The sequence below is a fragment of the Drosophila virilis genome, chromosome X (assembly GCF_030788295.1).
Source record: "Drosophila virilis strain 15010-1051.87 chromosome X, Dvir_AGI_RSII-ME, whole genome shotgun sequence".
In the NCBI taxonomy this organism is placed as follows: domain Eukaryota; kingdom Metazoa; phylum Arthropoda; class Insecta; order Diptera; family Drosophilidae; genus Drosophila; species Drosophila virilis.
Genome location: NC_091543.1, coordinates 11,806,614 through 11,816,801, shown reverse-complemented (window position 1 = coordinate 11,816,801; position 10,188 = coordinate 11,806,614). Strand labels below are relative to the sequence as shown.

General features: G+C 43.6%; 1 long non-coding RNA gene across 1 annotated transcript; it reads right to left on the bottom strand.

Annotated features, from left to right (window-relative positions):
* Nucleotides 1-2,514: 2,514 nt before the first annotated feature.
* Nucleotides 2,515-3,201, bottom strand: LOC26531134 (uncharacterized). The gene is made up of 3 exons (XR_001449918.3): nt 3,003-3,201; nt 2,835-2,940; nt 2,515-2,748 (listed from the first exon to the last, which is right to left on the bottom strand). It is a non-coding gene; the product is annotated as an uncharacterized lncRNA (long non-coding RNA).
* Between the last annotated feature and the right edge of the window lie 6,987 nt (nt 3,202-10,188).

Genomic DNA, 10,188 nt, shown 5'->3' with positions numbered 1-10,188 from the left:
AAGCAGGCGATGACAGCTGACGTCCTGAACTATTATGCCCAGCAGGCGGGAAAGAGCTATCGGCTGCCAGTCAAGCCGCTGACCTATAAGCCAAAGCAACCAAAGCAGCCAAAACGCATCATGTACGCCGCCCGACGTGGCCAGCAGCAACAGCAATTGGCGCAACACTTTGAGCAACAGCAGCAACTGCAGCAGCATCACCAGCAGCAACAGCAGCAGCAGGCACCGCTGGGACAGCAATATCAGCCAATCAATTCGTATTCCTATTCAAAGTCATATCTGAATGCCTATCCCAATACCATATTCTATACCAATCCGATACGCATTAACGGATGCCGGGCACCCGCTCCGACAGCCGCAGCTTTGATCCAGTGGAACGAGAACATTTTGGGCGCTCTCCTCAGCCTGATGGTGGAGCAGGGTGAACCGCTAACATTTGCATTCATCCTGACCCAGCTGTCCGTGCGCCTCGGCTGCCCGGAGGAGATAGTCAAGCGTCTGGCGCCCAACGCCATGTATGAGGCATCCAACAAGGGCTACGTGCGTCGCATCAATGGCTGCTATGTCCTGGGCGTGGATCCAGCCATTGTTCAACAGCACCTGCTGCAGTAGCAGCAGCCACGAACGCAAATTATTTGAGTTAATAGTTTCTGTGAAGCCAGGAGACCCTCAAGAGTACGCCACACAAAGAGCACACCCGACTTTGCAGTGATACGGGCAAGGGAAGCGTCAGGTCTTTGGCATTTATTTGTATTGATTTATAATTTATGAAATAATAAAAAAAGAAATTTCTCCAACGGGGAAATCGGGCAATGTTCTTCGTATGCTCATAGCGTGTGCTCACCCATTAAGCCTTTTGCAATAATACCCTGCAAAAAGGAACTGGGGCTAGCATAGAGCATTTACTTTGAAAATGAAAAAATTCACGGTTCGGTTCGTGAAGACCGTTTCAGACATAGATACAGAATATCTGAAGGTGCTCCACTCGCAGCACAGCCTTTTGAAAATGTCAAGAATGACTTCCGTGCGACGTTTATCAGCTTCTGCGACATCCATCACAACGGGCTGGCAACACCCAGCGACTCGATTGTCGAGTGCTACGATTGGATCCAGTGGCAGGAACTCGGCGGGCTTTTCGTGTCGGGCATTAATTGCAAGTGAAATCACTTTGAACTTCATTAAAAAGCAACTTAATCAATTCGAGTCAAAGTTTGCCGACGCACCTGCAACACAGAGCCTCGCCACACGCTCTTCATCAGCCCGCTCCTGCCACCCTTCCCCTTCTGCCCTCCGTCTCTTAATTTTTCTGCTGAATGGCCTAAAAATTATTAATTAGCCTCGTCGCAGCCAGTTTCGCCCTGCCGTTTGCCCGCTCCGTTGCGCCCTTTGTTTACTGCAAAACTTTTTGCAAGTGAATGAGCCTCACCCTTCCCTACCTTATCGTCGGTCTACTCCCCTGCCATTGCGCCTGCTGGCTGTTCCCCGCTTGCCCCAAGTCAGGCAGCTCTTAAATATTTCATATTTAATTGCGCGCGTAAGCATTGCAACCCTCTAACACTGCGTACCCCTGAACCCCAACACACCCTCCACCCCACTTCACCCCCTTTCAACCATGCCTTACCTGGCCATGTAGCGTTTGAATGCGAAAAGGAGGTAGAGACCGTTCAAAATTGGTAACATTAATAAAATTAGCCCTGTCGACTGGGGCATGCCACATGCCCCATTCTATGACCCATTCTATGCATCATTCTATGCCTCATCCCCTGGCTCATTCCATGCCCCCACCCCCAGTGTTGAGCAGCTATTTCATTTTTCACTTGATTTCCGACACGCCCACCGCCTTACTGTGTAAGTAGAAAAATACCCTTTAAAATTATATTAGCCGGCTTGATCAAAGTGTTTAACCGCCTTCAAACGTTGCCCCGCCCGAAAATGATGCCACGCCGAATAATTGGCGGCGCCTCCAGGTGTCCAAGATGTTGCCAGATTTTCCACCCCCTCCCCCTCTTTATTTAGGTAAATCGCAAACACAAACGACTTCTTGATGAGGGTTGTCTCTGCCGCAAGTTAATGTCAAGTACTTGACAGGAGTCAAGAGGACCTTCTCGGTAGACAGATAGAGATAGTGAAAGGGTGGTGAGCAGCGGGCGGGGTGAGAGGGAGAGGGAACAATAACCTTTAAATAGTCTGTATTTCTATAATTATGGATGCAATAATTATTTAAACTAATTTTATAGCCGTCGTTTTTATCAAAATATTTTCATCTTTGATTTAAGTTGACAGCCGAACCAATACAAGGTACCATGCAGTTTTCAATCCGCTGTGCCCCGAGTTTGTTTCGTCCTCGCTATAAGGATAAATTGCGATACTCGTTTATCGTAGCCTTTTTCTGGTTATCGATTTTCTACTCGACATGATCTGGGCACAACTCTCGGCAGTTTTATATGAAAAACCAATCGTCAATCTATGTTTTCGTCAAGTACGGCGCTAAGGATTGATACAATGCGCTGAAAATCGGATATTTCTCTTCTTTCATTTTTATTTTCACTCTAAAATTTTGAACATTCAACCAAAATAGCTTACAAAAATTTAAATATGCAGCAAGTTTTATCGATATTTCAATTATTTTTCTTTTGGTATCTACACGAGACTTCCAAGACCTATGATCAGCACCAGAATTTTTGATGTCTTTATAAAAGTATTCACATGCCAGTGTAATACACATCCATTATTCTTTTAGGTTGAGTTCTGTACGGAACAGCGCAGAATTTGTGCAAGTTTTGAATAATATTATGATATTAACTAGCCAGGTGTTAACTAAGCTGCCAACTTACTTAATCTGTATTGTGTTGCTCATGTCAAGTCTTTCGCATGGCAGTGGAGATACGGGTTCGTCGTCAGGTTGCGAGCTTCAGCAATCGCCGTCTATGATTATGAGAGCTGCAAAGATTGGAGAGAGAAGATTTAGATGCCATTTAAAAAATATAAAAGACTGAAGTTACCTCTGGTAATAAAATACAAATATAAACAAGAAACTAACACGAACGAAAGGAAACGCGCACTTTTTGCTTAATATTACTTTGAAATATTACTATCAGTTTTTGGTTCCCTTTTCTTTTTTCTGTTTTCAAGTCTATTTTTCCAAAAAGTGTAAGCTGTTTTTATTTTCGATGCTAGCCTCAGCTAGATGTGAGTGGAACTGAGCAATATTCGTGTGTAGTTTCTCTAGCAAGTGCGGATGACAGCTATCAAAATTCTCAGGCTACTCAGTTCTGATTCAACTGGCTGGGTTGAGCATACAAAAACCTATAAAAAACGCTTTACTCTTTGAAAGAATTAAATTAGCCTTAAATGAGCACATTTTTTAAGCATTGCTGCCCTTTATATTGAGTACACACTGTACTGGGCTTGTACTGGGCTCAAAAAGCTAACAGGGAGCAGCTGCTGCACCTATCTTTGGCTCGCTCCCTTTCCGCTCTTTCTCTCTCTCACTCTCTCTTATTCTCTCTCTTTCTCTCTCTCTCTTTTCTCTCTCTTTCTCACTCTCTCTTTTTCTCTCTCTTTCGCGCTCTCTCTCTCTCTCCCTCTCTGTCTCTCTCCCGCGACTGCCTATCTTTGTCACAGCTTGTCAACTTCAATTTGACATTTATTTTGTTGTGCGAGTTTTTGCTGTGTGCGGTTGTGGGTTGTTGTGTGTGTGTTGGTATGTGCGTGTGTAGCTGGGCGTGTGGGTGTGCGTAATAAGCCACATTCGTTTATTTGAAACCCGCTTCAATTGTAACGCACACTCGCTGCGATTAAATAACCATTCAACCAGACGACGGCACACCCCGCCTCTCACCGACCGCGACGCCCACCCCACCACACCGCCGAGTGCACGCCTCTCGCTGTGTGTGGTCAGCAATTTGATGTTGCATATGCCCGACTGCAACTGCCACACCTCTGCAGCCGCCTAACCCTCCCACGCCAAAACCCTGTTCACATATTGTGGCTTTCATAGCTGTTTTCATTGCGGCTGAAATCCTTTTCCGCTGAGGCATCGGAGACGCGGCTTGAATGGCAATGGGCCAGCGGCAGCGGCAGCGGACGCTGGTGGTGGAGGGATTGGCTGTTGCTGCCACAATGCGATGCGGCCATGATTCAAAAAGGGGCGGGGAGGCTGGCATTCGCGTTGTTGGAGCGGGGGCGTCAGCACGCACGACTCCATTGTCAAAGTTTTGTGTGTCATTATTGTGGCGGTTGTTGTGCGAGTGTGTGTGTGTGTGTGTGTGTGTGTGTGTGTGTGTGTGTCGGTGTATGTGTGTATATGTGTGCGTCTGGGAGTACATGAGTGTGTGTTGTTGTCATTATTGTTTTTGCCATCGTTGTTTTTGCTGTTGCGAGTTATTAAAAACTTTTGCCCCCAGTGGGCCGACCCGTTGCCGAACTACGCATCCACAATGCAGCCCCCTCCTTGCCCCTGGCGCCACCCAACCCACCCGTCTCAGCCCGCTGCAGTTACTTGTTTTCATTTTCATTGTGAATGTTAATTACTACAACGGCGACAACTGGCAAAGTCAGCGGCAACTCCAGCAGCAGCTTTGCGCCCGGGTCATATAGATTCCATTGAAGTATTTAGCCCCGTCTAAAACTACCAAACCACCCCCTTCCCCTTTCCCCAAAACACCCCTCTTCTACTGTCGCTTTTTTCTCTTATTTTCTCCCGTAGCCACATAATGAAACTTGTTTACTTTATGTGACTTTTATGTGAATTAAGTTGTATGTGGATTCGCCTTTCCCTCACTCAATTTCATGTCCGTTCATCTCTCTCTCTGTTTATCTTCCTCTCTTTCTCTCATTCTCTTCCTCTCTCTCTCTCTCATTCTCTTCCTCTCTCTCTCTCGCTTTTTTTGCTTGTCACCCTTGTGTTGATGAGGTTGACAGAACTTGTTGTTGTAGTGGCTCTTAATGACCTGTGACTCATAAGCGGCCGCCTCTGATTACTCATTAGTGTAAACACCTTTCTATGCGATTTTCAACAATATTATAATAGAGTCTTATAGCTTTCACGCATCTCATTATTATCGAACATACGGAAAAGCTTAGAACATCTTCATGGCACTTTAAGGTTTAGCTTAATCGCCAAATTAAATTAAATTTTAAACAAATGGCATTATTTACATTGATTGCCAGCGATTAAGCAAAGATCGCATATTAGCAGGCACAATGAATACATTACGTTTATTAGCATGTACTTTTATATTTTTTGCTCAGGCTCCTCTTATGAAACAAAGCGCCACATGTACCACATATATAGCTTATATAAGTATGTGTGATAATGTTTAATTTATACCCCAAGCAGTTCTGTATACCCAATGTCATGTATGCTCCAAATATACCCCAATTAGGCCCAACATTTAGCCATGTATGTTCCACTATAATTGCGCTCATAATTGAATTACAGCGTACACTTATTTCCACTTACCACTTAACAGTTGCCACAGGCAACACAATCGCATGCTTGCAACTTGCTGCTGCTGTTGCATATATGCAAAAATGTCACAGCTGTTCGTTGGCGAATCTCTTGTCATGTGTCGCAGGCTTCTAGTAATATTTATTTTTTCGGGGTATCTCCGTCCAGATGCCAGGTGAAGGGCGCGGATACCATCTGGCCCCAGTTGGTGTCTCTGTCTGCGAACTCTCAGGGTCTGCGTCACAGCTGAGACCTGTCTGCTGCCTGCTGATTGCATCTCATTCTCAACTCGATGGTGCGCTCTGTTGTCTGCATGCGTCATGGCATAATGCAGACCTGCTCTCTTCTCTCGTTTTTTTCTCACTGTCGCTTACTCTCCATCTCTGTCTTTAGCTCTTTCTAGCAGCATTGCTAGATTTTCAACCAGATATGGACAGGGAAGAGAGTCGAGCTGCCTTTATAAACCTTAATATACTTTGCACAGCGGTTATGCTTCCTCTACCTTGAGCCCCAAACTGTGTTAAATACATTCTTGATAACCTATGGTGTTTCTAGTCCACAACTTTTGAAATTTAACCATCTCAAATATTGCACAAGCATGCGCATACATATATACCAAAGCCCAAGGTTCTACATGAAAAAATGAATTTTTTTTTGCCCATATTGATGTTTAAGTGTAGAAGGCATACGAAAAGCAGGCTGTGCAGACCATACGATCGTTCTGTTTCGCCCTGAGTCTTAATATCGATATTTATCGATATTCTGGATGTATGGTAAAAATTCGAAAGGTATTTATAATTTATTTATTTATTATATGTTACTACAATCATCGTGGCTATCGTGTCACGAGCTCACGCTCTCATCTCAAGTTCTTAAATAGAAGCTAAGTCAATTTATCGCTTAAGGCCAGCTAAAGTCTTAAGCTTAGCGACGTCTTCGTAGACTGTCGGAGCAGAATGCAAGTCTGCTGCCACACAGTAGCAAATCTCGCTCCCTCTTTCTTACTCTCTCCCCCCTCTCACTCTCCTTCTCTCTATCCTCTCTTTCCTGTTGGCATTGTCTTTGGTCCACGAGCGTCTACGGCTGCTTTCCGGGCCAAGTTGAACGCTGCGCTCACGTACGAAATAATTATAGCGCAAATACGTGTTCCGCATATGCAATTCGTATAGCTCACAGGCTTAGACATTGAACCTCCCCTCACGCTTGACGACACCCACGCATAAACGTCTTCGGCAAGAGCTACCCCAAATACAGCCCACCTACCCCCTTGCCGCCTTGTCAAGCCCTTGGTTGCCATTTTGTTGCCATATTTATTTTCGGCAAGCCCATTTTTAGGCATATATATTTTACGGGGATCCTTGCGCGAATTGCACCGCCACCCCCACCTCTTACCAATACCCTTCTATAAACTTGGTAAAAGTTTTGTTTTTTTGAGTATATTTTTTTTTTATTTTGGGACTTGTTTTTCCCATGTCAAATACTCGTTTTTTGTGCCTCCCTCGCGCTGGCATTGTTAATCGTGTTTTTTCGATTTCTAATATTGACGGCTTTTTATTTCGATATTAAGTTTACACACACCCACACAAAAACTTGTTTCGACCTTTTCCTTTGTCATGATAGAAAATCCAAAAGCTTTGAGATTTTTTCTTTGTGTTCTGTGGCTAAGTCGTTGATTACTTTAAGTTAACTTTAAGTAAGACTATCTGTGCCATGTATATTAATTTATCTTTATCTTGTCTAATCTTAACTTGTTGTAAAGAAAAACACGAACTGTGACAGAATCGCTTAGCACAGCTTGGAGACCAAGTTTTTGTCTCAAGCCAGAGCTTACGTTTATACTTTGTAAAATTTTGATAAAATAATACAGCATTTAAATTAGCTGTTGCCCATTCTACGGAAAATATTGCAAGCCATAAATATTTTCCTTCAGACGTTGCGGGCTATATTTGATTTCCTATATTTGCTATAGATGCTTTGGGGCTGAGACTTCCTCAACTTTTATTTACTTTGAGCCAAATCATTTTTTAAAAATAGATATACTTTTGGTTTTCGAACTTTGGAGTTTGCAGGCCTGTTAAATATACCCCAACTTCCATTATTCCTTATGCACTTTGATTTGATTGAAATGTTAAAACTCTTAAGTCTTGGACGTATAGCATGTGTGGGAAACATTTCCTGCATAATATATACAAACATATACCACATTTTTTATATGTAACTAGCCGGCTTTGGCCGAGGATCATATTGTGTTCAAAATTTTCCACTAGTATACGCCCGTGGAAAATTGAAATCTAGCCATGAGGCGAACAGTTACGGCCCATATTAGTCTTGATTTTTCATGTAGATCCTTTAAAATATCCCACTGTTGACCCCCATTTCCACAAAGAAAAGTCAGTCAGTTAGAACAAATAGTTTTATATCCAGAGATATCATCGACACCAAATTTTTTTCATCCCATCTATAACACTGAGTGACATTTCTTCAGAATAAAGTATGCATTTTTTAGCGTATGCAAACTTGTTGAGTTCCTTTGAGATGATAATCGCCTCTGCCAAGCTGATCATACCCTAATTTTTCATGACTTTAATTTGTGTTGGGGTAAACTTTGTTAGTCGCAACGACTAGAGGGGGGTTTTGCTAAGCAAGGGGTTGGTTCGGTTGGGGCAGCCAGTGTGCCACAGCTGTTGCATTCTGCGCCTAAAGTGTGCGTTAACTCAACCACAAAACACACACGCTCGACACACTCACACACACTGAACGAGGGTATCTGGGTGAGGCTAGTTGTGCGTGTGCGAGTGTGTGTGGGGGGAGGGCAGATACGAATTGCTAAAAATGGCTTCATGGCCGAAGCGCGCCAAAAACTGGCAAAACTTTGCGCCAAAGTCCAACATATGTTACTGTTCATGCATGTTAGCCTAGTTAGTCAGTCAGGGCGACAGCATAAGGGGCATAGGGTGTACGTGTGTATGTGTGTGTGTGTGTGTGTGTGTGTGTGCAGGAGTGCTTGCTTAGTTTAGGCTGTGCATCAGTACGAGCACACACACGCATACGCCCAGCTGGCTGTCAAGGCAGTGTAATTATAACAAGTTTTCAAGGCATTTTCTTCCACGTATATATTTTTTGTGTTTCGATACCCTGTAGGAGTAGCTTGAATATATTGTATGTCACAGACTTGTTGGGTAAATTTGGTGACATGAACCTGGACTTTTTGTTCTCTTTGCAATTTAAAAGTTGAAAACGCTCTTGTCCTTGGCTTATAAACTTACTTAAAAAAGCATGTGTTGGGTGTATATGCTGAACCTTGCCGTTATTTCTGTTATTTTATTTACGATACTAGATATCTTGGTTTACTGTACTTAGGAAATCTGTAAGGAATAATCTAGTTCGCCTCACTGTAGCAGGACAAGATGTTGTCCTAATACACATTTCTACATTAACCCCATGACAGTACAGGGTATTGTCAAGTCGTCTTGTTATGCTTTAACTCGCCTTACAAGTCACTTGAGTTATTCTTTTCTTTTCTTTGCAGCAGTCGTTGCCTAAAATAAGTTTTTGATAAGAAAGTTATGATGAGTTTTCTTCACACACATACACACACACACACACACACACACACTGTCGCACAGTTGAAGCATGTGTGTGCGCAGCTGTTGATTTTGGCCAAATTAGTGCAAACACGTCTTGTTTTTCAGTTACGAACGAAACATGTGCAACTAATTTGCAGCTTTTTGGCCAAAACAGAGCTTCCAGCGTTTGCAGCCGGACACGCCTCCTTCGAGCATTGAATCGCAACTGCCCTTAGACCTCGTCTCTGGCAAAAGCCCCAGCCCACCTTAAATGGTGCCCACACTTTTAGCCTGACGAACTAATTTGCATTGCAAGCACAGGTTCAGGTCGGGCAAGGTAGAACTCACGCCCGTCTGTCTGCCGACTGTCAAAAGCTTATTTATTTGACACCAACAAAAAAGTTGACACAGACACCACTGTCAGGCGCAAAGACACACACACACACACACAGCCGGTGGGCGACGGGGCGTGGCTTGTCACAATGAAATCCGATTTTTATGCCTGCCCAAAATTGGATTACAATTGAGTTGTAATTATGCGACAACAAAATGTGGTTGCTGTCACTGTTTGGGGGATGAGTGGAAGGTTGGAGGGAGGGAGGGGTTTTTGGGGGGGAGAGCAGTTTTGCCGTTTCCGCAGGCATTTCCATGCTTTCCGCCCCCAAACGCCCTTTCCCCACTACCGCTGCCCTTCTTTAGTCATCTGTTTTTCATGTTGTTGCGTCTAGCAACATCTTTTGAAATTCGCATTTTGCATTAATTAAAACTGATTTAATTAAAGCGCCGTCGTGTCGCTTTTAAGTCATTTCTATTTTGAAAAAGGAGCACAGTTTAGATGGTATCCAGAGTCTAGTACACGCCCACCACTTGCCACCTTGCCACACGACCCACCTCAGTTGAGATACAAAGTGCTCTCGACCTGCTTGCCAAAATTTCTTTCGAGCGACCCCTCAAAAAGGTGAAAGTTTAATTAAATATGCATCAAGTGTGTGCACTTTGATTAAGGACAAACTCGTGACAGCCTATGGAAAAGGCAAAGTCGCAAATGCTTTAGCTACAGTAAATACTCGAATGCTGGCATTTTCTCAAATCAAATCAAAGTTTTGCTTGGCTTGTTGCTCAGTATTTTTGACTCAACATACTTAGGCTCTTTTAGAAATGGGTGCAAAT